Source organism: Notechis scutatus, chromosome 1 (genome assembly GCF_049901735.1).
Source record: "Notechis scutatus isolate UNSWTSFEM ecotype Mainland chromosome 1, rNotScu1.2, whole genome shotgun sequence".
NCBI lineage: Eukaryota > Metazoa > Chordata > Lepidosauria > Squamata > Elapidae > Notechis > Notechis scutatus.
The window spans coordinates 123,816,930-123,841,693 of NC_142009.1; the positions used below are offsets into that span (position 1 = coordinate 123,816,930).

Consider the following 24,764-nt stretch of genomic DNA (forward strand, 5'->3'; position numbering starts at 1 on the left):
ATATTCCAAGAGGAATGAGAGAATCAAAGCCCGAGACACTTTATATAATAGGGGTCAGTGGTGGACTTCCGGTTTGTCGGCTTCGCGAGCGGCAGGGATTTGCGACTCTGAGCGATCCCTGCCGCGCTAGCCGCTTTTGGTACTCCGATCCGGACGGGTCCGGAGCTAGGCTACCCTGCAGGGGTAGCTGAAGATAGGGGGGATCCAGAGAGGGGTTTGGGGGTGTTGCAGACCCCCTCCCCGGCCGGCAGAACCCACTTTTCCCAAGACGGTGCAGCAGCGGTCCGCAATGGCCGCCACAAAGAAGCCGGCAGCTGGGCAAGTATGCGCAGGAGGAAGAGGAGAAAGCTTTTGAGAGTGAAAGTTTTCTTGGTTGATCCAGGACTCTAAGATACATTTAATATAATTCCTGGAAATGATGGCTTTTTGGATGATTCTTTCCACAAGAGAAAATAAGCGGCAATTTTGAGGTGCTGAAAGGAAAGTTTATTCTCCCTCCCGACGGAATTAATAAGTGGATATTGAGAAACCTGTTTTTTTTTTCAGGTAAAACTAGCTTTATGGGATAAGTCGGAAGGGAGAGGACAAAAAATATATTCATCTGGTTTGATTTTGTTGGAGGAGATGCCTTAAGGATTTGAAGACAGAAATATAGCTCCAATAAGGCTTCAAAATACAGATTGGGACTTTTCTTTTTTCTTTTGTCTGATACTACCCCTGGAAGAGAAAGGGAAAATTTTGTCTTGGCTTGGATTGATTGAGGATTGTGGATTTTGGGATTGTTTTACTTTTTTTTTGAAATATCTTGGTTGGTGTAAGAAGAAAGAGGGAAAAAAGAAAAGAAAAGATCTATAATGGCTTTTTCTTTTGAGGAACTGAGGGAAGAATATGAGCAAACAAAAGCAGCCGGTAAAGATGGTATGGAAAAAGCCTTCCTATTTTTAGAAATGGCGCTGGTTAACTATCAACAAACAATACAACAGATGGAGGCAGAAGAACAACAACAAGAAGAAGACGAAGACGCCATCTTTAATGAACTCCAAAATTTAACTAAGAAAGAAGGAAGGAAGGAAGCGAGGAAAATGAAGGACTTAAGATCTAAAAAAACATTTAAGAAAGAGAAAAATAAGATGCAAAATAAATATAATGATAGTAAACAAAAGAAAAAGGGAACACAACAGAGAAGGGATGCCAGCAAGGCAGAGGCTAGAAGAAGCGGGGGTAGGAAGATTTGGTGGGGGAAGAAAGAAAGGGGAAAGGCGGAGAAAAGCCACAAAGTTTTGAAATTAGATGGGAAAAGAGGAATTTTTTTAGGGACAAAGGGTAAAGTACAATTTCCTTAAAAAAGATTTTGCAAGGTACATAAGATGGTATTGTAACATCTGTATTAGAAATAGAAAATTAGAATGGCTTAAGAGTTAATAAGAAATTAAAATGTTGAAATGTTTAATAATGATTGATTTTAAAATGTAATAAAATATTAAAGGGAAAGGCAATGGGAATGTTATAAGATTTAATATTTAGATTTATTACTTAACTATGTATTTAATCATTTTGGATTTATTACTCTGTTTTTATTGTTATTAAAAGAAAAAAATTAGTAGATAGAATGTACCAAGCAGAATCAGATTGGGTATTAGGTGTTATTTTAAATGTTAATCTAATTCATTTAGGGGGAGGATAGAAAGGCATCACACTCTGATTAGTGATTTCAGGAGAAATTCTTTTTTTTTTTCATTATAAGGAATGAGATAGAGGGGTAATAAAGAATGGGCAAAAGATACAAATATAATGATTTAAATTAAGATGGATTAAATAAGATAGAATTATGAAGAGTGAAATGTGTGGAGAAGTTTATATAGAAGATATAGAATGGTAAATAAAATAGGTAATGATATGTAAGATGAGCATGAATATAATTGAAGCCCATATAAAGAGAGGTACCTGGGGCCAAGTTACTTTCCTAAAAGATTTTTTATATGTTTGTTTGTTGTGTGTTTATGTTTTTGAGAGTATTAATAAAACCTTGTAGAAATACAGAATGAGAATAATGGTAATCAAGTCAGAAAGAAATAGATGAAATAATAATAGTGAAATTGAATAAGAGTAAAGAGAAGTAAAGAGAAATTGGATAAGAGGTATTTTTATGCTCATATGGAAATGGCTTAAAATAGAATTGTATTGTATAAAATAAGGTTTTATCTGACTTGTAAAATTTATAATGGAAAAAGGTTCAAATATGTAATGGTTGATGATGATTTGTTTGTCTTTGAAATTACCGTATTTGCCGGCGTATAAGACGACCCGGCGTATAAGACGACCCCCCACCACCACCGGAAACGCCCTCCAGAAATCCCCGGGGCTGCAGCGGCAGGGCAGAGTGCCAGGGGCCGTGGGAAGAGCAGTAAGGCTGCAGCCTCGGGCGGAGCGAGGCGAGCGGGATGAAGCGGAAGCGACGCAGGGGATCCAGGAAGCCAGAGGCGCCTTCGCTGCGTCCAACAAGCCTCCGAAAGCCGGCAGTGGATATACCGGCGTATAAGACGACCCCCCCACTTGGAGGCATGTTTTTCGGGGCAAAAAAGTCATCTTATACGCCGGCAAATACGGTAATAAAATTTGCTTAAAAAAAAAATAGGGGTCAGTGGTTTGATCTCTGTCCCAACATCAAGATCAAGTGGATCTACACACAAAGAAAAAAGAACTGCCAGGACATCTTGCTCCTCCCTCTAATCCAGCAGTTGGTCCAGACATTTTCAGTAGTTGACGGTATTGAAAGCCATGAGAGATCAACAGCGGTATCTCCATATTTTCTCCACCAGTGGTTATTAACAAAAGAGATAAATGCAGTTCCCTAGTCCGAAAAAGACTGAAAAAGGTCTTAATAATCCCTATCTTCCATTGTCATCTAAAACTGCAAGCCAACAACCTTCTCAAGAAATTGTTCAGAACAGTTAGGTTCAGCAAAGTTTTCCTGCAAAGGGCATACCAACATCTTCTTTAAGGCAGGGCATTCTGCATTTTTGAGAGAAGAGTGATGCATCTTGCTTTCGATGCAGAAACTAAAAAGTTACCTCCACTTGTCAAATAGTAAAATTATTCCATGTTTGTTTCTGATACCTTTAGTATCATCAAGGACTTCATCAAGAGGATATCAGAGCATCTGCAAAGGGACTACATATTTTAAAAATGAGGGGCTTTGATATATTATCATACCAATGATCTTTATTTTTTAAAATCCCATCATTGATACCCCTGGATTATATGGAACAGAAGGCTTTTTTGTAACTTTTTTTTCCTCTTTTGCACGATCTAGATCATACAGAAATTATTAATTATATCATCAACCTTTAATTACGCATACTCCAGTGAATTCAACCATATGGTGGATCTGAGCTGACCATCTTTGAACATACATAGTCTGTGGAATTGAACAACTGTTTTTCTTTTCCCACAAACTGTCACCCATAATTTGGTTTCTGAATATTTATCTATTTCTATTCATTTTTTGCAAATGAAGAATGAAATGTAGTAACTTGTAGTGGCTTGGTTCTTTTTATAATGTATTCTTTGCAAGCATCATTTAAATCTTGTGTTCCGTTGATGGTTGAAACAGGCATAATAAGATTTTTCTTCAAAAATTCAGAGCTATATTGAAATGAGTGTTATACTCTCTGACTGGTATAGAGCAAACAAGCAAGACTAATGAAATAAGACATAAGTAACTGTTTAAAGTGAAGAAAAAACAGTCAAATGGATCAGCAAGGATTGTTGAAGTTGGAAACTTGATTTACCCTTATTAAAACTTTGAAAGATTGGATTTATGAACAACCCTCATAAAAGTGTTTTGTTTCTAGCATCTGAGATAGGCTATCTAACCAACAAAAATAATTAGGGGGCTGGAGGCTAAAACATACGAAGAACGGTTACAGGAATTGGGTATGTCTTGTCTAATGAAAAGAAGGATTAGGGGTGACATGATAATACTGTTCCAATATTTGAGGGGCTACTACAAAGATGAGAGGGCCAAACTATTTAACAAAGCACCAAAAAGCAAAACAAGAAACAATGGTTGGAAACCAACCAAGGAGAGAAGCAATCTAGAACTAAGGAGAAATGTCCTAATGGTGAAAGCAATCAACCAATGGAACTGCTTGCCTTCAGAAATTGTGGGTGCTCCATCACTGGAGGTTTTCAAGAAGAGACTGGACAACTATTTGTTTGCAGTAGTATAGGGTCTTCTGCTTGAACAGGGGGATGGACTAGAAGACTTCCGAGGTCCCTTCCAAATCTATTATTCTATGTTCTAATACAGGCCTTTCCCAGAATAACCACACCCTTAAGTGGATGGACCAAGTTGGCCCATCATGTGTTATTAACTCTTTGGGTACCATAGTCCTCTATAAAAAGTCTTTCCAACTCCACATGGATGATTCTCACCATGTCAACAATGTTATACTTAATCAAATGATCAATTTCTTTCATCAGATTAATTAAGTCCTTTGGAAAACTATTGATGTAGATTGTAACCATTCTAAAGATTGCCTAGTTTGTAAAAATAGGCATGATTCGCCCAAGCATTGATATTGTCTTCTCATTCTTAATTGTCTGAGACTATTTTAAATGTGTAGTTGCATGGTATTGAACTGAGACCCTATATGCTTGATTTGATGTAAATATGGAATGTAGGAAAAAGAAAAATGTCTATGGATAGTTGACACCCAGATTTCTATTTGATTTTGAAGTAACTTATAAAGCTTTTACTGATTTGATTAGCATCTAAGTACTTCCTTCTTTAGCTTTTAAAATAACAATAGTATATAACACCACTGGAATTAATTAGGCATAATGATTATGCTAGATATTATGCTTAATCATCAAATCATCAAACAAAGGGTGAGCTGTATTTCTAAGTGTTACAGTAATTGTCTATGGAGATTCTCAGTCATCCAGGTCATGGTTGTCTCTGACTTGTTTTTCTTTGAAGATGTTTCACTTCTCATTCAAGAAGTTTCTTCAGCTCTGGCTCCATCCTTCTATTCCCCACCATCCAGTCAGAGCTGAAGAAGCTCCTTGGATGAGAAGCGAAACATCTTCAAAGAAAAACAAGAAAGACTAGTTGCCTCTTGGAAAAAGCACCTTTGGGTGTTACAGTCATTGTTCACCTCTATCAAAGTTTAGCATTCAAAGATACTTCTTCCAAATATAAGCATATTCAAGCACACCTAAACCATCTTTAGGTATGTATAGAATATTGTACAATGTGATGGTCACTAGCTTGTTATTTTTTTTATTCATATTAAACTATACTACCAGTGGTGGGATTCAAATTTTTTTACCACCGGTTCTGTGGGCATGGCTTATTTGATGGGTGTGGCTTGGTGGTCATGTGACTGGGTGGTCATGCTTGGTGGTCATGTGACTGGGTGGGCGTGGCCAACTCAATGTCACTCACATCAAGGGGTGCCTCACCTGACCCCTCCCTTTCCAGCCATTCCTTGTCACACCCAGCCTCAACATATCTATAGTTCTGTAAAAATGTTCACCTTTTTTTTTACTTTATTATCTACGTACTATAGATGTACTTTCATGGACCACTGAAAGGAGGAAATGGCTCACATGCTTTGCTCAAGAGAATGATAGGCAACAGGCTTTTAAGTGGCTGCCAGAAAGAGGGGGGGACAATGTATTTTCCAAAGCACCAGAAGGCAAACAAGAAGCAATGGATGGAAATTGAACAAAGAGAGAAGCAACCTAAAACTAAGGAGAAATTTCCTGACAGTGAGAACAATTAACCAGTGGAACTGCCTGTCTCCAGAAGTTCTGGGTGCTCAATCACTGGAAGTTTTTAAGAAAAGACTGGACATTTCTCTGAAATGGTAAGGGTTCCCCCAAGGTCCCTTCTAAGTGTTATTCTGTTATTCTGACACCTTTCCCAGGACCTCTACTCAGAGTTTGGCATCCTCAGTTTTCCTGCCTGAGCAGAAAGGTGGACTAGAAGACCTCCAAGGTCCCTTTCAACTCTGTTAAACACACATGTATCTATACTCTGGATTAGAGACACGTAAACCCTGAAAAATACCTGGGCAAAAGAAAGGCAGTAAAATCACTCTAGGTGTAGCGACACTGTAAAATATTAATATATGATAAATAATGGAACAATTAAAAATAATAGCACATATTTCTCTCTCTCTCTCTTCCAATTTCTCTTTCTTTCTTTCTTTCTTTCTTTCTTTCTTTCTTTCTTTCTTTCTTTCTTTCTTTCTTTCTTTCTGCCTATTTGTTTTTCTTTCTTTCTCTTTCTCTCTTTCTCTCTCTCTCCTTTCCTTTCTTTCTTGCTCTTTCTTTCTTCCTTCCTATTTCTTTCTTCCTATTTCTGTTTCTGTTTCTTTCTTTCTTTCTCTTTCTTTTTTGTCTTTATTTCTTTCTCCCTTCCTCTTTCTTTCTTGCTCTTTTTTCTTCTCTCTCTCTCTCTCTCTCTCTCTCTCTCTCTCTCTCTCACACACACACACACACACACACACCACACTCTCTCCTTTCCTTCCTATTTCTTTTTCTTTCTTTCTTCCTCTTTCTTTCTTCCTCTTTCTTTCTTTCTTTCTTTCTTTCTTTCTTTCTTTCTTTCTTTCTTTCCTTCTTTCTTTCTTTCTTTCTTTCTTGCTTGCTTTCTTGCTTTCTTGCTTTTTCTTTCTTTTCCTTCCTTCCTTCCTTCCTTCCTTCCTTCCTTCCTTCCTTCCTTCCTTCATTCCTTCCTTCCTTCCTTCCTTCCTTCCTTTCTTGTCTCTCTCTATCTCTCACACACATAAAACTCTCTCTCATGACACACACACACCTGCAGTGGTGGGATTCAAATTTTCTTACAACCAGTTCTGTGGGCGTGGCTTGGTGGGCATGGCAGGGGAAGGATACTGTAAAATCTCCAGTCAGAGGTGGTATTTGAGGGTTCTCCGAACTACTCAAAATTTCCGCAACCGGTTCTCCAGAACTGGTCAGAACCTGCTGAATACCACCTTTGCACACCTGGTCTGGGAAGAACTGATCCGGCGAGCTCCAGAGCAGTGGGCGTCAGGAGAACCAAGAAAGCAGCAGTCCTGGAACATCCACCCGCCCTCCCTTTTGGAGCACCACGGCGGGGGGGTGCAGCAGCAGTGGCAGCGCAGCTGCAGGAAGCAGTCCCAGGAGTTCCTGCCCTCCCTTTTGGGGCACCCCTCTCAGCCCCAGAACAGCCCCAGCACAGTAGAGAAAGCTAACAGCCATGGCATGCTCCAGCCGCCACCATAGCCGCATTACCCTGAGGGTCACCTGCTCGCCTATTCACTGGCCAGACTGGCCTAGAAATGGTGCCCCACCTTGGCCTCCTTCTGCCTGACCACCAGTTTCTTGACATGAGCAGAGGCTGCTGGTTGGAGCGAGGGGAACCACAGTGCTGGGCTCCAGTGGCGGCAAGTACCAAGGGCATAGCTAGAATTGGAAATGTATGGCTGTGGCGGAAAGAACCGGGGCAACACCTGGCAGCTTGGATAAGCAGGCATGGGCATGACAGCAGCTGCTTTCATGTCAAGAAGTTCTGGTTCTTTCTGCCACAGCCCCACAGCCTTTTATTCCAATTCTAGCTATGCCCTTGGCACTTGCCACCGCGGGAGCCCAGCACTGCGGTTTCCAACCAGCAGACACTGCTCATGTCAAGAAGCCAGTGGTCAGTTGGGAGAAAGTTCGGTAAGGCCCCAAGCAGTGGGGGAAAGCCCAGCAAGGCCCCAGGCAGCAGGGGGAGGTTCGGTAAATCCCCGAAAGGTGGGGAAGGCCCGGCAAGGCCATGGGGCAGCGAAGGAAGGGCTAGCATGACTTACAGGCTTACCTGTGAGCAGGTAGATCAGGGCTGCTCAGTTTGGGCTCAGGCACCATGTGGGGAAGGCAGGTTAGAAAGGCAAGCCACAAGGACCCAGCATGCTGCATAGGAGGAGAGGAGTGACTGGGCAGGGTGAGCGGTGGGCGTGCGAGTGAGCATCAAGTGGGTGGGGCAAGTGAGCGAGCGGTGAGCAGGTGACCAGATCAGGGGCGTGGCCAGCCAGAAGTTACTACTGGTTCGGCGACCCACGCCAAATCACTGCTACCAGTTCTCCTGAACTGATACAAACCGGTTGAATACTATCTCTGTATACTGCCCATCTTACCAAGGCGACTCTAGGTGGCTTACAGTCTTACAATTAATATACCAGATAAAACATTAAGACAATAAATAAGAACCATATATTTAAAATTCAGTTAAAAAGCAGTTAATCCCGATGGAAAAGAAGGGATCAAAGTGTGCATGGGGAGTAGGTGGGGTCTGTTGCCATTGCAATATACACATTATATATTTGAAATATATGGAATTGCAATAGGGTGCTATGTAGACACAAGCTTGCATTCTTAGAATAAAACTGCTCTGTCCTTTTTATAGCCACAACTTTCTCTCAAAATTGAGAACCAGTGGGCTGGATTTGATAACTGCAGCCCAGTAACTTGTATATTTATTACTCCACCTACAAAATCCTCAGCCAGTCAGTGACTCAATCCAAGTGTGGATATTCCTAGTTCTGCTAGGAATAGATACTTAAAATAACCCTATTCCCAAAACAGAAACCCTAAATCCAGGATTGATTATAGCTGGCATGAAACATAGGACTTAGTCATTTTATAATATATGCTTTCAGAATAAATATCACAAATTGGGAGACTTGATCTGTTTGCAAACCCAACTGGATAATTAACTGAAAGTTCAGCTGTCTTAGCTTTGCTTTTTTTAATGTTCATAATAGATCACCAGTACAATTGCAGGCAACATCAACTTATTTTAAGTGAGATTTCTTTCACTGGGTTCAGGCAATGGATCATTCTGACTATATCTAAATGTTGGTATATAAGTCAAGCAATATGTTAAATACATGGAACAAATTACGTTCCAATAGTACAAAAGCACATTTATTTATTTGGCCTAGCATAATTACCTTTTCATTGTCTCCTTGGATTCATTACTGTTCCTTTTTTCTTACCTTCTGTAAATCTAGATTGTAATGATTAGTTCTGATGCCTGGGCCTGCGTCTGCCAAGTATTCTGCAGCTTGTATATAATTCTCTTTGCTATTATCTTTAGTTATGTAGTTATGTAGTAATGTATTATGTTGCAATTTTAGTGTGTGTGTGTGTGTGTGAATAAATAATAATAAAATAAAATAAATAATTAGTCTTAAATGCTTCCAAAGCTGTTTTTAGACAGCTAAGAGCCACACAAAGTTTGTGTGGTCTCTTGTTATTCTTCTTCCTATGGATTAACTTTACATAAAATATTTTGTGAACCAAAAGTTTCATGCCAAAGGGCTCCATTTTGTTCAGAACTTGCTCAGGGCACATGGGACAATAGAGATTTTTGGCCTGGACATCCTCCTGCAGAATACTCTGCTGGCCAAAATGGAGGCTGAACCTTCCTGTGCCCCATTTTGGCAGGCACAGTGCTGCAGGAAGGTGTCTGTCCTGTTTCCACCTCCAGCAGGCCCACAGAGGAGAACCACAATCTGCCCTTGAAGAAATCCAATGGATGGAAGGAGAAGAAATGTCTCCAATAGCAAAGAAAAAAGCAAGTAATTAGGTGGGGAGCTACAGCAATGCCCAGAAAACTAAAAAGAAAGCTATGGCCATTGCATTGCTATACTTTACCATATACAGTATTTCTCCTATAAATCACATCTATGTTTTGTTCTTTTTATTCAATGCTGGTCAAATCTGATTGGTGATAAGAGTTGAGGAGGAACTAATTTATGGACCAGTTTTCCAGAAGAAATTAATAGAGCACCAGAGATTAGTGTGCATGTCTTGCAGGATGTGCGTGTGGAAATTCCTATGATTGTACAAAATTCAATAGTTCAAAAATATTTTTCTGCCAATAACCTGATTAAGCATCACAAAGAACTGTCTCATCTGTATCTCTTATTAATCAGGACATTTAATTGGCACATTTCTTCTCATACTCCTATATGATTGGTAATTGATGACATCATTAACTTATAACTATAACCGTGTTGCTTGTATTTTTACAATTTGTATTGTTTTATTTGTTCCCCAGCATGATTTGATTTCTTATTCGTAACCTATATATGACTAAGTGTTGTATCTTATGATTCTTGATGAATGTACTTTATTTTTTCTTTATGTACACTGAGAGCTTATGCACCAAAGGCAAATTCTTTGTGTGTCCAATCATACTTGGCCAATAAAGAATTCTATTCTATTTTATTCTACTTGGGCAATAAAGAATTCTATTCTATTTTATTCTACTTGGCCAATAAAGAATTCTATTCTATTTTATTCTACTTGGCCAATAAAGAATTATATTCTATTCTATCATAATTCTTAGAAAAGGAAATAGATCAGAGAATAGAGTCAACAGAAGAATCATGTTCAAAGTGGGAAGTTTCAGAATTCCAGGAGTGAAAAAAACAGGAAACTTTATTGCTATGATATGCAGAAATTCAAAAAAGATGTGTGAGATCATGCAGTCACCCATAGTTTATCCTTTCACCTAGATGGACCTGTAGTTCACTTTAGCTGGCAGCAAACCCTGAGAATAGAAGAGACAGCAAATTGCACCATAAGAAGGTCTTCTGGGAAAGAGAACAAGGAAGAGTGGTAAACCAAAATGGATTGGAAACGCCATTGGTTGTGGAAGACACATAGTTTACAACAGAGCATAATGTAAGACTCTGAAAATGAAGGTGTGTGGAAGTTCTATAGAAGACCTGCTGAAGGAAAAAGAAGAGTAATGAAGGGCAGCTCTACTCCTTGTAGATTGTTTTCATGGGAAGCAAAGAAGACAGAAAGGAGCTTTCCAAATTGAGAAAATGCCATTCTGAAACAACACACACACACACATGCACACCTATGCATAGTCAATACAATTATCCCTTATTTAAAATCTTGAGAAGGAGGTAGAAAGGGAGCATATAAAGTCACTCTGTGAATGATGGGTGGTCTCTAAGTTTGATAAATAAATAAGTAAGTAAGTAAAAATAAAAACAGCAATCCACCTATATACCTTGAAGCACATAGTTTGCTTACATATCCAGAACAGAGTGAGTTATCATTCAGACACTTCAGTAGATATACATAAATCAATCCTGTTTGATTTCCTTGCAGAAAATATTCCCTTGATGTTGCTTCAGGAAGCATCATGGCTCCTTTACTTCTCAGAGCAAGGCAAAGCAGCAACATTGCTTTACTTACCTGTTCCATCTCTCTCCTCCAGTACCTTTTATGCCCAAATCTTCTTCTGTTATTAGAAGTGTGATATCAGGACAGCCGGAACAAACAATATAGCCTCTTTGCTTCAAGAAGGGGTACTACATTGTACCTACAAGGAAAAGCATCTTGTTTAGGTGAAACCAAATAATTTCACGCAGGCCTAATGATTACACCCATGGGATATAAGATAAAGATGGGATATAAGAAAACGATAAACTGCTGAAATGTATCAAAAACTAACTGGGAACTGGGTATGTCTAGTTTAATGAAAAGAAGGACTAGGGGTGACATGATAGCAGTGTTCCAATATCTCAGGGGCTGCCACAAAGAAGAGGGAGTCAAGCTGTTCTCCAAAACACCCGAGGGCAGGACAAGAAGCAATGGGTGGAAACAAATCAAGGAGAGAAGCAACTTAGAATGAAGGAGAAATTTCCTAACAGTGAGAACAATCAACCAGTAGAATGGCTTACCTTCAAAAGTTAAGGGTGCCCCATCACTGGAGGCTTCCAAGAAGAGACTGGACAACCATTTGTCTGAAATGGTATAGACTCTCCTGCTCAAGCAGGAGGTTGGACAAGACAACATCCAAGGTCCCATCTCACTCTCATTATTCTGTGTTCTATGAAAGAATGTTTGTCAGACTCACAAATAGTTTCCTGTTTGATCAATGGTTAATAATATCAGCAAAATTGCTGTATCATGTTTCTTTGGACTATAAACTGGGAAATGTTAGCACAAAATGTACTCTAAAATCTTGGCCATTTTTTAGGGTTTATTTAAGCCATTATAACATATATTATTATATTTTTTAAAGAAAATATCCAAATGCAATTATGCTCGGGGCTATCTCAAGCATTTGTTGTTTTCGCATTATTAATATTTTCACGGTTACTAGGAGGTTATCAATGGTTAAGTCAGCTACTGCGTTCAAGAATTTAATTATGTCTATGGACATCTACTAAGAATTTTCTGCTTCCAATTGCATGTTCATCTGCATGTATTCCTTTATCAACTAATCCCCCTTCCAAATTATGTACTTATTTGCAACATTCAAGCAACATTCATTTCTATTTTGAGGGGAGGGGGGACTGCAATTAACTTTTGTGCCTTTTCAGAAAAATGAGAAACAGAGGAAGAAAAAGCTTCTGATTTTAAAATGCAAATGTTATGTTTAAAAAAGGCTTTTTTCCTAAGGTGTTAGATAGCCAACTCCAGTCTTCTCTAGCCTGCTTTGGAAGTAGCCATGTCAAATAAGCCCTGGAAATTATTGTAATCCAGTACATCTTGAGAGCAATTATATGCTGTTGAGTCAGAATGGCAGGAAAGCACACCAGTGTCTGGGTTTAGAATTATAAAAGGACTCCAAGCTCTCATCTAATGCAAGGGCGCATCTTAAAGCATTCCAACAGATCTAGTTTGGGTCAGTCATCAAGACCAGAAATTTTTGTCTCCTGAGCTTTCAGACTCATGCTAGTATTTATGTGGTGCCTGGTCAGGTGCAACTTTTTTTAAAATTTGTTGATTGGGTGTTGATGGCCAACTATTAAACCATTGGTTGTTGTTTCCTTGTGCTGCCGTGTCCTTGGGTCCTGATAAGTTTATGATAAATCAGCACTCCTGTTGACTGACAAAGGGGCCCATTTCATGGCTTCAATCATCTCCCTGGCTATCTTTATACCTGCTCGGCCAACAATATTGAGATGGCATATAGGCAGAAGTAGAGAACCTGTCTGTCTGGTGTTCACAGAACAATCTGTCACTGAATGTCCATAAATCCAAAGAACTGATTATGGACTTCAAGAAACATGGACAGGACCCATGCCCCACTCATCATCAACGGAGAACGAGTGGAAACTGTCCCTACGATCAGATTCCTTGGCATCCATATTTCAGCTGATATCTCCTGGTCCCCTAACACCAAGGCCATAGTGAAGAAGGCTCAGCAGCAGCTGCACTTCCTGCAGGTTCTCAGGAAAAACAATCTGGATAAGAAGCTGTTGCTGGCTTTCTATAAAGCCTCTGTGGAGAGCACTCTGACATACTGTCTGGGTGTGTGGTATGCAGGCTCCTCAGCTGAGGACAGGAAAACTGTACAGAGGGTTATAAACACAGCTCAAAAGATCATTGGTTGCCCTCTGCCCTCCCTGGAAGACTTAACCAGGTCCCGCTGCCAAAGCAGAATCAAGGCCATCATAGAAGACCCCTCACACCCTGGCAATTATCTTTTTGACCTGCTGCTATCTGGATGGCGCTTTAGGTCAGTAAAATCCCACACCACTAGACTAACAAATAGTTTCTTTCCCTGGGCCATCTGAACCAGTCACTACCTTATTAAGATGTGAAAAGATGTGAAATCACAATACCTCATTCAGATGTATAACAACATATTACAGTACAATCCATCTCTTGTATATTACCCTTGGCAAAGCATCACAGTCAGTGTTGGATGTATATTTTGTGTATATTCTTAGATATTGTACTTTCAAATTGCAAATGGAGACGTGTGTACTCTATTTTTCTTATCTTCATTTTTAAGTGCTCTGGTTTTATTGTATTGCAAACAGTTGCTGGGGTGCATCCACAGTTTCATGTACTTGTACAATGACAATAAAGTTCTTCTTATCTTATCTAGCTGTGAAATTGAATGTATGTCCTTGTTCATTGCAATGGGAGGCTTCCAATGAGTTTGGGTTTCCTCATCTGACCATTCACTTGTGTTCTGGCAATGTGGTGGTTGGCTTCTTCATTCCAACAGATCATCATTCAGCTTCTTCTTCAACATGTTAAACAAAAACAAACCACCGTATCACAAGGAAATGGGTTCCAGAATCACACTGCTCTTACTGTTAGCAAATGTTTCCTATAATTCTTCTAGACCCTGCCTTGCTATAATTGAAGAATCACAACCTTTGGCTTTCACTCTGAGGAACACATGAGGAAACTTTTGGCTTCTCTGTGATTAAAGCCCCACAGTTAATAAATATTTTCTCCTCAATACTAAACTTACACAAGGCCCTCAGTCTGTTTCTCCAGGGTTCCCAATCACCCTTACTGCTCTCCCCTGAACATTGTCTAAAGTTTTCTAATACTGCAGCACCCAGAACCGGGCACAATATTCAAAAATGCATCTGACTGTATTTCCTCACAGCTATGAATTCCCCTTATTTCTATCTCATAATAAGTAATTAATTATGTATGTTTTCAGCAAACACTTGTTTAGGTCATTTGGAGATGTGCATCCAGGAAGCATTAAGGTAGCCATCATTCTGCTTCACTTCTGAGATGCTAACCTCCAGAAATATTAATGTTAGTTTATTCTGCTAATACTGCCAAAATGTTTGACCTCCTAAAAGGAGTTGACACACTGAGTTCCTTTTATCAGTGATCCCCTGGCTAAAAGTAAATGTTTTATGTGTTCATGTTTATTTCAGTGCCTGTTAACTGAAATGTTTATCGAATGTAGCAAGCAAATAAAAGCTGACCTTTGTCCTCTGTCAAGCAATAATCTGCAGAATCTTCTTGTCGCCCTGTTGGGATTCTTTAAATTGGTTAGTCAGCATAACTACAGCCAATCTTTGCCTCATCATCTTTCTGAAGACGTCTCTGCAACAATGCTAAAAGCAGTGGCTCACTGTCGGATGAAACTGAGAAACTAAACATGCTCAAGTGGCTGCTTAGCCAGCTTTCTGGACATAATGAAAGCGACCAGATGTCACCAAGAAAGCCATTAAGGGTATAGGCAAGGGATCTCTAATTTTGAAGTTGTTCGTAGTAATCAACTTCCTTTCGACAGAGTTCCTGAACTTTCATCTCCTTGGAGGGAATAGAAAGGGGGTAGTAGATCTCTGAAATGAAATCTTGCTCTTCAATACTAAATTGCCATAGATTGCATTGCAAATCAATCCTGAAAGTAGTAGAATATTCTGCTGGAATGTGTGGGGGAAATGGGAACTGATCTAAGTGGTGGTGTATGAAAGGCAAGGCAAGGTAAGGCTGAATTTTTTTAATAGAGACTAGATCAGAAATGCTGTAGTGTAGCAGCCCCAATCAGGGACTGATGCCATGGAGAGAGGTTTTCCGCGGACCAGAGGGGGTGTGGTTTCACATGCTACCTGCATCCTGCACCTGTGCAGATGGGGCTTACTTATTCCCGTGGCCTGGTTTCCGGTGCATCATGGACTGGCACTGGTCTGTGGACCAGGCGTTCAGGACCCCTACTCTAGTGGAATCTGACCTAAGCAAGTGGTTATTATATTTGTTGCCTACACAAACTACTGGAAATGGTACCAGCAGTTCTCAGTATTTTAAGGGATAAAAGATTCTTGGGCTAGAAGATTTTGAAGATCACTTCCAATTCCATAATTTTTTTCTATTAACAAGTCCCTTAAAATACTGAGAACTGCTGGTACCATTTCCAGTAGTTTGTGTAGGCAACAAATATAATTATTTGTGTATCAGTAAAAAATCTCAATTTCACCCCCTTGGGAGATAAATCACTCTCCAAAGTTGGCTGCATTCCTCCATTATTTCATCACTCTCCACTCCCCACTATTACCTACTATCCTACAATACTTCACTATCCTACTACCTATGACACTGAATATCACAAAATTACTAGCTCTCTTCATTAAAACAGGTCCATTGCAGTTAACTGGGGTGATCTTTCTGCTTTTAGGCTCTCTGTCTAAAACGTATAGACATAAAGTAGCTTATGATCTACTAGTCAATTGCAAGTTGATTTTGAGTTAATTGATTATGCACCACTAAGTTGATGTTGACTTCTAGCAACCACACAGATAAGTTTTTCTCCATGACAATCTATCCCTGACCTGATCCTTCATGTCTTTCATTGCCACTATAATTAATTCCATCTACCTTTTGTTGGTCATCCTCTTTTTTTCTTTCTCTTTCTCTCTTTCCTTCTACCTCACTTCTTCCTATAGTGCACTTATCTATTTTTGAGGATGAAGTGGGAGGTATCTTTTAGCACCCTGCACTTTCATTTTAGTCCTTAGGGAGGCCATTCTTTTTATTTTTTATTTATTTATTTATTTGATTTGCCAATTGTTTACAAGATAGTAAGTATAAGTGTATACATAGTTGTGGATACATGAAATGGGTACATATAAGAAAAATAAAAGAATAAGATTCCCACAAAGAAAGAACTATTTCTTTTGCCAAAACTGGAAAACAGTTTCTGTGTTCCAGTAGTGCAGAGTATCTTCGATGTGCCTTGATTCAGGTTAGCAGTTTTATCTACTGTGTTACTCCTTTACTTGTTTATAGAGAAGCACTTTCTCTGTGGCACCTTGCTGTCATGCTCCTTTTGTTGGTTCTAAAAATCTTCCTTTATGTATTAGCCGAGGTGTATGCTGAAAAATCCACTTCTGTATGCGTTTCCTTTCTTGAAATTAGGAACAACAGGTGCTGTCAGTTACTGCAGGGACTCCTTTCAATGACTTCTTTGCAATTCCCTCTTTCTTTCTATCCATAAGACCTATAATTGGTTAAAGTGATGTTCTCGGAGCTCTTGTATTTTTCAATTCCTGTTCCTTATGCCTAGATATTTTTTTCTTTTCCCCTTTCTCCTTCCCTTTCTCTCTCTCTTTATCTATGCCTGCTTTTCTTCTTCTTCTTCTTCTTCTTCTTCTTCTTCTTCTTCTTCTTCTTCTTCTTCTTCTTCTTCTTCTTCTTCTTCTTCTTCTTCTTCTTCTTCTTCTTCTTCTTCTTCTTCTTCTTCTCCTCCTTCTCCTCCTACTCCTCCTCCTCCTCCACCTTCTCTTTCTTTCTTTCTTTCTTTCTTTCTTTCTTTCTTTCTTTCTTTCTTTCTTTCTTTCTTTCTTTCTTTCTTTCTTTCTTTCCTCTCTCTTTCCCCCCTCTCTCTCCCCAAGCCCAACCCTAGTAATGAAGTAGATTCACATGGTCTAACACACTACATGGCCTTTCACCCTTTTGCTAAAAACAGATTAAATGTTTATATTTTCTATCTAAATACAAGATTCTCTTCCTTTTTAAAGATAAACACCAATCTCCAGATATATTTCTATGATTTGCTATCTGATTTTTATTTCTTTCTGCATGCAATACTCTGTTGCATGGAACTACTTTACTCGGTAGGTAATTGCTGCTTCATTCCTCACACTTGTTCTTCAAGCACTGTCAAAAGCTTGTTCTTACATAAATATCTGCCAGATTGTCTTCTGGCAAGCACAGAAACATGCCACAGGCATTGTAAGCCATGCTGCAAAGTCCTGTCCATACATCTTTATTTATATTTATTTATTTATTTATTTATTTATTTATTTATTTATTTTATTTTATTTATTTATTTATTTTATTTATTAAAAATAAATAAAATAAATAAAACTAAATAAAAATATTATTTATTTATTTATTTATTTATTTAATTTATTTTATTTATTAAAAATAAATAAAATAAATAAAACTTTTCCATCAGTGGAAAAGTTTTTTATTCCTTTTTACACTTTTGTAAGGTTTCAAGCCAACTGGGTTCCAGAAGGGTTACCTTTTGTGCCATCTAAAAGTCATTCAGACTTTTTCAGCCTCAATCCCGTACCTCCATATCTTGCTTGCTTAGAAGGAAAAGAATGTGTTAGAAAACGTGATATCCCTTGCCAAAGGTCTGCTGGATCTCTGACATGCATACTGTGTTTTCTCACTCCCTGGAAATTTGCTACTTTATATTCATCTACAAACTTTGCTGTAAAGTCATACTGTAGGGGGAAAAAACCTTGAAGACAGTCTGTTTAATAAATAAAGAATGTACAATTCCTATCTTCTTTCCAGCAAACTTTGCTTTCTGAGCAGGAAAAAGCAATTCACAATGGGCAGTCAGTGGCTCTTAAGACAAGGGAGCCTTTGCAAATGTTATCTCAACTGAGAGATAAATTGAGGAACAGTACATATAAAACAGATTTTCATGGTGTTATGAGGCATAGTATAAAAGAATAACCAAACTACAAAGGTTCCACTGAGAAAAAGGTTGAAACAGGGTGAGCTGTTTGGACTGACCAGAAATAAATTATTTTATAGATCTGTGACATACACACAGCTAAGGGAGCATAAGAGACACGGTGGCTTAGTGGCTAAGACGTTGAGCTTGTCATTCGGAAAGATTAGCAGTTCAAATCCCTAACGCCGCATAACGGAGTGAGCTCCTGTTACTTGCCCAGCTTCTGCCAACCTAGCAGTTTGAAAGCATGTAAGTAGAAAAATAGGGACCACTTTGGCGGGAAAGTAACAGCGTTCTGTGTGCCTTCGGTGTTCAGTCATGTGCCAAAGGTTTAATCATGCCAGCCACATGACCACGGAGACATCTTTGGACAGTGCTGGCTCTTCGGCTATGAAATGGAGTTGAGCACCGCTCCCTAGAGCCGGAAACAACATATGTCAGTGGTGGGATTCAAATTTTTTTACTACTGGTTCTGTGGGTGTGGCTTGGTGGGCATGGTGTGGCTTGGTGGGCGTGGCAGGGGAAGGATACTGTAAAATCTCCATTCCCACCCCACTCCAGGGGAAGGTCACTGCAAAATCCCATTTCCTTCCCACCCCACTAACCTGCTTTCCAGCTCTGTTCTCCTGTGTAGGGCAACAAAAGAAGACCCAGCCAATCAGCTGGGACTCAGAAGGCAGAGAATAGATGGGAGCAGGGCCAGTCAGAGGTGGTATTTGCTGGTTCTCTGAACTACTCAAAATTTTCACTACTGGTTCTCCAGAACTGATCAGAACCTACTGAATATTACCTCTGACATATGTGCAGGGGAACCTTTACCTTTAAGGAAGCATAATCAAAGCTCACATTATTTCCTGTAAATAAATCTGCCTTGGCAAGAAGGTTCAAGTATAGATAAACTGGCTGGAATGTGAATGGCTGGGTTATAATGGAAGAGGAGGAGAAGGTGAACCACCCAGAATTGTTGACAGTCAGACATCATCATCATCATCATCATCATCATCATCATCATCATCAACATCCCCCACAGGGTGTCTTCTTGACGTGGTGGGGGTCTTAAATGTTCCAATGAAGCTGAGAGCTGTGCTGGCAGTAGTGCACACTGCCAGCATTTCCAACCATGTCAGAGAGGTCTAGGCCGAGGAGCAGAACTGAGTGCATCCAACAACCCGTGCAATGAATTATGGTGAAACACAACCGAACAAAGCCTATACCGGTTCGGACGTCACCTGGGCTAACAAGGACCGCATCAGGTGTTGGGAAACCTGGGCTTCCGTCGACAAGTGGGCTACAGGCCATGGGTCCCATAGCTAAGCAACCAGGGCATGGGCCTGCAGAGCTACTGGAAGCTGAACAACCTCAGAAGCGGCAGAAATACACCATGTCAGAGAACTGCACTGTGATGAAATGCTACTACAAAGCAGAACCAGAAAAACGAGGCTATCAAAAAAGGATGTACAAGTTATGGAAACAAGAATACCCAGACTCAAGGATAACTGAATTACGATTAGCCGATCAACAATGATTCATCGCTCAGAACAAACTGCTCAGTGAAGTCAAACTTGAAGAAATATGGAAAAATTGTGAAACGGGAACACAGACTGCTGAACAGCAGACTGCTGAAGTGTCAGTAGAAAATACATCAATAACATCTGGAGCAACTGAACAGCCTGGATTTGAAGAAAATGCAGATATTTTGCAAAAACAGGATCAGCAAGGGCCTGAAGTCATCATTGAAAAACCAGGAGTACTCAATGCCAGGCAGCAAGAACTGAAAGCTAAAATCTTGCCACACGCTGCAACAAATGCAGAAAGAAGAAGGCTTCCAACATTGAAGACTGCCTAGAAAATATTTGGCTCCATTGATGATAGATGCGAACTATGCACTTGCAGCAATCCAGATAACATCAATTGAACAAACAAATCAGCTTGCCTACAGTACAGCAGTCATAGTAACAGAAAAACTGGGGATTCAACAGCCGCAGCCCCCTAGAAAATCGACTGGAAAACCGCAGTGGAAAATCAGGTTGGAGTTGAAAATCAAGAGCCTGCGAGCAGATGCAAGCAACTTGAAGCATTTACAGGAGAAAAAGCTGAAGAACAGCAAGATCAAGAAACATCTGATAAAAAAATGGGCTCAGCACAAGAAAAATTGCCGAAGCATTGGAAATTGTGAAGCAGCAGATAACAGCAACAGCAAGAAAAATTGAAAGATACGAAGCCAGAGTCATCCAGTACAAACAAAATCAATTGTTCCAATCAGACCAAAGACAGTTCTATCAGAGTCTGAATCAGACAGGGGATACGAAAATTGAAAAACCTGAAAAAATGGCAACGACTCAGTTTTGGAAAGACCTATGGGAGACTGAGAAATGTTACAACAAAAATGCTGGGTGGATCACAAAATGGACCAACTGGAAATAACTACTGAAATGATAAGCAACAGGGTGAAAAAAGTCAAGAACTGGACATCGCCTGGCAATGATCAACTGCATGGCTTTTGGCTCAAATACCTGATCATCATGCACAGAAAAATAGCCAAACAATTCAATGAGATGCTGCAGACCGGAAACATCAGTGAATGGTTAACAGCCGAGAAAACCTACTTGATACAGAAGGATCCAGCAAAAGGGACAACACCTGCAAATTACAGGCCAATAACATGTCTGCCAACCATGTTCAAGCTGCTGACCGGCATCATAGCTGACAGGATCCAGGACTACCTAGAAGCAAATAACATCTTGCCAGTAGAGCAGAAAGGAAACAAACAAGGAAGCAGAGACACAAAAGATCAGCTCCTGATCGACAAAATGATTTTAGAGAACTGCAAAAGCCGAAAAACAAATCTGCATAGAACTTGGGTTGACTACAAGAAAGCATTTGATTCACTACCGCACAGCTGGATCATCAAGTGCCTGAATGTCATCGGAATATGCAAGTGCATTGGTACTTTCACTGCAAATGCGATGAAGCACTGGAAAACAGAACTGTTTATTGGAAGTGAAAGCTACGGACTGCTCAACATCAAAAGAGGGATTTTCCAGGGTGATTCTTTGTCACCTCTGCTGTTCATCATCGCCATGACCCCTCTGTCAACAATTTTACAGAAAACTAACCTGGGTTATCAAACTGCTAAAAATTCACAGAAAATATCTCACCTGCTGTACATGGATGATCTGAAGTTATACGGAAAATCAGAACTTGAAATCCATGCGCCACAGTGGCACTGAAGAAAGGGAAGATCATAGAAAATGATGGAATTGAAATGCCCAATGGACAAACCATCAAATGCCACCAACCCGAAGCCTACAAGTACATGGGTATACTGCAGTTGGACAATATCAAGCATGGGCAAGTGAAAAATGTGGTCAGCAAAGAATACACACAAAGGGTCAGAAAACTTCTAAAAAGCAAACTGAATGGTGGTAACGCCATCAAGGCTATAAATACCTGGGCCATACCCGTCATCAGATATACTGCTGGGATCATAAACTGGACACAGGCAGAGCTGGACAGCTTGGATAGGAAAACAAGAAAACTGATGACCATACACTATGCGCTACACCCGCGTAGTGACATCGACAGGTTATATTTGCCCAGAAAAGTAGGTGGCAGAGGACTTTTGCAAGTGAAGCAGGCAGTTGAAGAAGAGAAGCATGCTCTGGCAGATTATGTGAAAGACAGTGTTGAACCAGCTTTGATGGAGGTCAACAAGAGGAAGCTGCTCAAAGTGCAGCAAACCAAGAATCAATATAGAAAAACAGTGATGCAAACTCGGGCTGACAGCTGGTGTAACAAAGCACTGCATGGACAGTTCCTTGAAAAGATCCAAGGAAAAGTAGATAAGGAAAAGATCTGGTTATGGCTGACCAACGGAACACTGAAGAAACAGAAGGCCTGATTCTTGCAGCCCAAGAATAAGCCATCATAACGAATATAATCAATGTAATCAAAGCCAGAATAAAAAAAAATCTGTTGATGACCACAAAAGCAGATTCTGCAAAAAAGCGGATGAAACCATTGATCACATACTGAGCTGTTGCAAAACAATAGCTCAGACTGACTACAAACAACGTCACAACACAGCTGCTCAGATGGTCCACTGGAACTTGTGTCACAACTACCATCTGCCTGTAGCAAAGAACTGGTGGGATCATAAGCCTGAAAAAGTGGTTGAAAATGAGCATGCAAAACTACTGTGGGATTTCCGAATACAGACTGACAAAGTTTTGGAACACAATACCCTGGATATCACGATTGTGGAGAAGAAAAAAGTGTGGATTGTTGACATTGCCATACCTGGTGACAGCAGAATCATCAAGAAACAACTTGAAAAAGTCAACAGATATCAAGATTTGAGAATCGAACTGCAGAGACTCTGGCATAAACCAGTGCAGGTAGTTTCAGTGGTACTCGGCACACTGGGTGCTGTGCCTAAAGACCTAGGCAAGCACCTAAAAACAATTGGTGCTGACAAGATCACCATTGGTCAGCTGCAGAAGGCCACCTTACTGCTCGCATAATCCGCTGATACATCACGCAGTCCTAAACGCTTGGGAAGTGTTCAACTAGTGATTTGTGATACGAAACCCAGCATGGTTATCTCGTTTGCTGTGTATATTGTCATTTTTGTGAATAATAATAATAATAATAATAATAATAATAATAATAATAATAATAATAATAATAACAACAACAACAACAACAACAACAACAACAAAAACAACACTTGGATCCATACATATATTATATTGATCAATTGTGATATACTAAAGTCTTGCAAAGAACTCAATGCAGGTGGGAGAAAAGAGAAAAGAAGATAACCAGCAGTAAGATGGATGGATTCCATTATAGTGACAACAGATTCACCATTAGAAAACTGGAAGGATCAGGTTAGGGACAGATCGCAGGGAGAAAATCCATTCATATTCTTGCTTAATGAGATTTCCTACTCTGTCTTATAATTCCTGTGTTGATTTTATTCATAACATTCCTTAATATGCACAAGTACATATACTTCCCCAATATGTACATTATTTAGGATTTTTGAATAGGTAATTGGATTGCAAAATTCAGTGAGCAAAGAACTAAAGGAGAGTTTGGGGAATTGTGTAAAGTACATGAGATTATTTGAAAATACAGTCAAAAGAAAATTATCTGATATCTCTATAGGTATCTCAATAGTGTAAACAATTTTTATACTTATAAGTGTGAGTGACAGCTGGTAAGTGGTAGCTGGTAAAGTGTTTTCAGAATTTTTGGTAGAGAACCACATATTAGTAATCTCTCTCTCCCTCCCTCTCCCTCTCTCTCTCCTTCTGCAAGAAGATTTGGGAACTTTGGATAAAGGGATTTTAAAGTAAACTGAATAGATTTTGAACATTGCTAGTCTCTTGGATACAAATCATGATTTTATAGAAATTGGGAATGAAATCCAACTTTTCTGGATATCATGTTGAATGTAGTGAGAATCGAATTTGAGAATGAATCCAATGAGATGAAAAAAATATCATTTTTGACATGTTCTCAATTTAAAAGTAAATGGTGTCAGATATATTTTTCTCATTGCTAATACATATCGATAGTAATGCCCTTATACTGAGAATAGTTTCTGATAATGTTTTCTTATTTTTTAAAAAATAAGCAGTGATACTTAGTATTTTTATATTTTCTTCTCTATTTAACCAGCCCATTATAATAAATTAAAATTTATCTCTACATTGTCTTGTGCCTCCAGGAATTTTTCTGCTGAATTTTCTTTGTGTTTACAAATTTATTAAGGTGCAGACTAAGATAATTAGCATTTAGAATGCCTTAAAGAGATTACACTTTTTTCAGTATTCATCTTCTAAATGTACCTTCTCTTTCTTTTGATAGATAACATGGGACTTAAAAATAAGAAATCTGATGTATTATCTCAGGTACAATTGGTTCCAATGGCAATTTATCCTGTTAATAGAATCATCAAGGGGCAATTAAGATGAAAATTGAAGTCAAAGTTTCCCCATAGTTAAAACTCACAATTTGCTGCTATATGTGTAGTAATTCCTTCAAACATCTTTTCAAAGTAGTGATTGGATGGCTTTTTCCCCATCTGGAATATTTTGTTAGAGACTGAAAAAAACCCGTCTATGAAAAATTCAATGCGAAGGAGATCTAGATCAGAATGTCCACCTTTGACAATGTTAAGACTTGTGGATTTCAACTCCCAGAATTCAACTCCCATGAAGATATAGATATATAAACAAATAAGGCCAGTGTTTAAGTGACAGGACCAGGGGTGGGATTCTACCAGTTTGCACCTATTCGCTAGAACCGGTTGTTAACATTCTAAGCAGTTCGGAGAATCGGTTGTTAGAAGAAATTACTGGCCTAATCCTGTAAGGAAGGCAGGAAGGAAACATTCTGGTGTTGCTTACAGAAACTGCCTCTCCATTAACCCTTATTACATTCTTGGCAGGACTAGACTTCCTGTCTCAGGAACTTCTCTAGAGTTTTGTTTCCCTCCTTTGCTGGTACT

The 24,764-nt window shown here is 39.4% G+C and overlaps 1 long non-coding RNA gene and 1 pseudogene across 1 annotated transcript in view; one reads left to right on the forward strand and one right to left on the reverse strand.

Annotated features, from left to right (window-relative positions):
- The window catches only part of LOC148132970 (uncharacterized), a 109,053-nt gene that overhangs the window by 63,692 nt on the left and 20,597 nt on the right, over nucleotides 1–24,764 (reverse strand). The window lies entirely within an intron of this gene.
- Nucleotides 20,844–22,767, forward strand: LOC148132971 (uncharacterized; annotated as a pseudogene).